Here is a 3,881-nt window from a genome sequence, read left to right as displayed (position 1 = left end):
ATCAAAGTAGATAACCCATCGTAGTTGATTGGATACGACTTGATTGATTCTTAGATATTGATCTTTGGAATCGTCCAAGTACTCTCACATGTAAATTAGGTTCACGGTTTAGTCTCTATAAAATTTCTGATTGTGGGAGAAAGAGATATAGCTCTGAATATTATTCCTTGATTGAGATTCATTAAGTTGAACTCTCGGAATTGTATTTAGGTTTTGTCCATACAGGTTGCCTAAGAAAAAGTTGATGGTGTATTTTGGTACTCCGCATTTTCATTAACTTTTGCCAACTCATGCAAATTTATTAAATCGCTCCATATTGATGAGTCAACCACGATTTTTGTTCTCCCCCGATCTGTTTTTGCTCTCCCTCTAACAAAAGTCAAACAAAGGAGATAACATTAAGAGAAAAACCTTCTACAGCTAAAAGAGATGCAAAAGGGGGTTTGGGAAGACGTATCACAAATAGTGAACATTTTTTTGAATAACAAGATTTCCGAGACTATGAGCTACTGTTTTAATTATTCTCGTTTGGTAATTGGAGATAAATGACTTTATTATCCAAAGATTAAACCTAATGAAATTATATTTTGTTTTGATTTGATTGTGTTAAGTGAGGCTATCATACCAGGGCCTATGGTTTTAGAGATGGGCTTGAGTATATGGGCAATGACAGAAAGAATAGAAGAAAATATAGGCACTTCTCACGTTGAAATATTCAAGCAGTTATGGGTTATGGAGTAATTACAGGATTCCTAGCATGAGTAACGGTTGAAATTGTGACCATCAATAGTGTTCACTCGATATTTCGATATGACTTGAGAGCAGTTAACTGACCGTCATGATGTAGTTATTCCGATGATAAATCTGGTAATGAGTCCGATAATCGAGATGTAATCTTTATGACGTAAAATCCCAAGTTAAAATCAGTGATTGCAATCAACAAAAATATCTTCCATGAGTTGCTTGAAAAATAAATATGATGTTTAACCCATGTGTCTTACCACTCACTAATTTTAAGATGGATCCCAACAAAATGTTGTATATAATGCGATCTTCCTGTAGGAAACCAATCTTGCATTGAATCCTATAATTAAGTTTAACCTTATTCGAATCATAGCAAAACTTATAAATTGAAATCATACCCAAGAAAATAACATCTAATGAAAAAGAAATAATCGTTTCAACGAACAAAGAAAGAATCATCACAAGGGTGAATCCAAAGAATCATCACGGGAATGAAAGAAATGACCGTAAGGGTGAAGATAAATAATCACCATTAAGGTGAAGAGAAACACCACAAAGGTGATGAGAAAAATACTAAAACCAACATTCCTTGATCTGACTGCAAGATCTAAGAAAGTCAGATCAAAACCGGTTAGATTAAGGATAAACAAGAGAGGGTGAGACATCTAAGTTGTTAATTCATTTGTATTTTATTATTTCGATATTTAGGCCAAGCACTATGAGTAGGGTTTTTTCTTCGGTATCCCCATAATTTTGCCAACCCAACTAATATGAGTGATAGAAAAAGCCTTGGCTAGTAGGGCACACATATGAATCAGTCTCTAGCCAAGGGATAATGTGACCAAAACTCAGTTTCCCTAATAAAGCAGATCTTATGGATGCTCAATTTTCTTCTGGTTTTTACGATCTGAGTATCTATCTTCAGTTTCTTTTTAATTTTTGTGTTTTTCAGTCTAACTATAAAGTCTTCTTTACCTATTAAACCTCCTAGGTTTTCTTTGATCAATAAAAAATAGTTAATAAAATCTAAGTAAAAATATTTTGGATAAAAAAGAAAAATTAACGGGTAATAAGTTTTTGTATGTCACTGTTAGTTTCTGAAAAGGAGAGGGTACCAAGTATACCACCAACTATTACGTTCGACAACATGTATGGACAAAATCTAATACAATCACAAGTAGGTCAAAGCAAAGACCATTGAACCAGATTGTATATAAAGTTTTTTTCTTTCTTTTCCATAGTCAATATGTATATATAAAGCAAGGTTCGTGTACCTGATTGTATAGATGAGTTCTTGGACGATCTCAAAAATGAATATCCAAGATCAATCTAGTTGTATTTGAATTATCAGGATCCGATTTCTAACAAGTGTGAAACATGTAATATATCTTTCAATATATAAATTCAACAATAACAAGTATTGTTTTTGATCTCAAACAATAAGTACTTAAACTATCTAGACTGATTACGTACTACTTGTGTTATTCCTACTATAAAGATAAACAACATAATGCAGAAAAGGAAAACACATGACATCAGAATTTTGTTAACGAAGAAAACTGCACTGGAAAAAAAAAACCTTGGCCAACTTTGAACACCACACCGTATTAACCCGCTGCAGATATTATCCTACTATCAGATTTCAAACTAGAATGTAGTTGAGACCTAATTAACCCTCCAAACAATTCAGTTGTTGTTGTATTCCTTACATATCTTGAGCCTCGTAAGATTCTACACACTTGATTCCCTTAGCTGACGTCCTTTATATCATGAGAGTTGCTTCAACCTCGATGAGTGAAGACTTTTTATACCTATATGGATGGATAAAATGTTTGCTAACTCATTATAGTAAGACACTTCATGCCCAAATGGATGACAAGAATATCCTTGTTCGCTCAATACTAAAGAGACCCTAGTTTGGACCATAACGACTCCCATAATTGCTTAGATTGAATGTCGTTATTTGCTTAATAGTAATTGCATTTTGACACCATCTTCATAATCAATTAAGCTAGATTTCGTAAAGATTAGATATTTTCTAAAACGCTGGGTTATTTCTTTATTTATTTACGCATACTCTTTTTTTCTTATACCAGTAGTCCAGTATATCGTATATCGGGATTTTGGAAGCTTGTGATTGTTGTTGTTTTTACTGAGTAGGTGAAACTGCCCTTGATCTTTATGAGATTAGTAGTGGCTTATGTATCTCTATCGGCATAATAGAGATAGATTGATATTTTGAAAAATGCGCTTATATCTTATCTCAGTATACTCAACAAGGAGTCTTAACATTATATAATTTCAAAATGCACTCGTATAAGTCAGAAGAGTTCTGATGCGCTTAGATGTATGTTTTATCTACCTGGTAAATAGATAAACTCAAAATCATTTTTGATTACAAATGAGCCACTCTTAGTATTTTTTTTCTTCTTACTTTCATTCTTCTTAAATCCAATGCATAATGGCAAGAATGATGATTCAATGTGATATCTGATTATTTATTCGGCTTTTAAAGGTCCAATAACCATCGAACTCCGAAAATAATAGTACTTGTTAGAAGTGTCTGACTTCTGTGGTAGGGGTGCTTCATCAAGCATGACACTATTCCTTCTAGACCACATGCCAAAGGTAGTTTTTTTAAAGGCTACCAAATGTTGGTACAATGATGCAAGGGTAATATGTTCGGATGAGTTATTCTTAATCCAAATCAGGTCATTTAACATTATCATGTTGCTTAGGAATCAGGTTGGAACCGTTAGATGTTTTCTTCGGATTATAATTTGCATCTGTATAATTAGGTGGCCTAAAATTATATGTGGTCTGGTAGTTGTATGTAGCCTTGTTGATCTTACTAAGTCAGTTGAAAATATCCGAGTCGTCCGATATTAAATCGATTTATTATCAATGCTAAAGTTTAAGGCTTGCTTTTTCCCAAAAAAAAATAAATATGATGCAGTTGTGTCTTATCTGCCCGCTTGCAAAATTTTAACAAGTTATTTGACCAATAAGCACAACCTAATAGTTTAAAATTTGATATTTTTGGTTGGACATACAACCACTTAATTAACTTTTCTCTTCTCTCTAGAAGATAGATCCAGAACTACTATTCCATGGTTATGAGTCTTATGAAAAACTCT

The sequence above is a fragment of the Papaver somniferum genome, chromosome 9, assembly GCF_003573695.1.
Source record: "Papaver somniferum cultivar HN1 chromosome 9, ASM357369v1, whole genome shotgun sequence".
In the NCBI taxonomy this organism is placed as follows: domain Eukaryota; kingdom Viridiplantae; phylum Streptophyta; class Magnoliopsida; order Ranunculales; family Papaveraceae; genus Papaver; species Papaver somniferum.
This window is presented reverse-complemented; position numbering follows the sequence as displayed.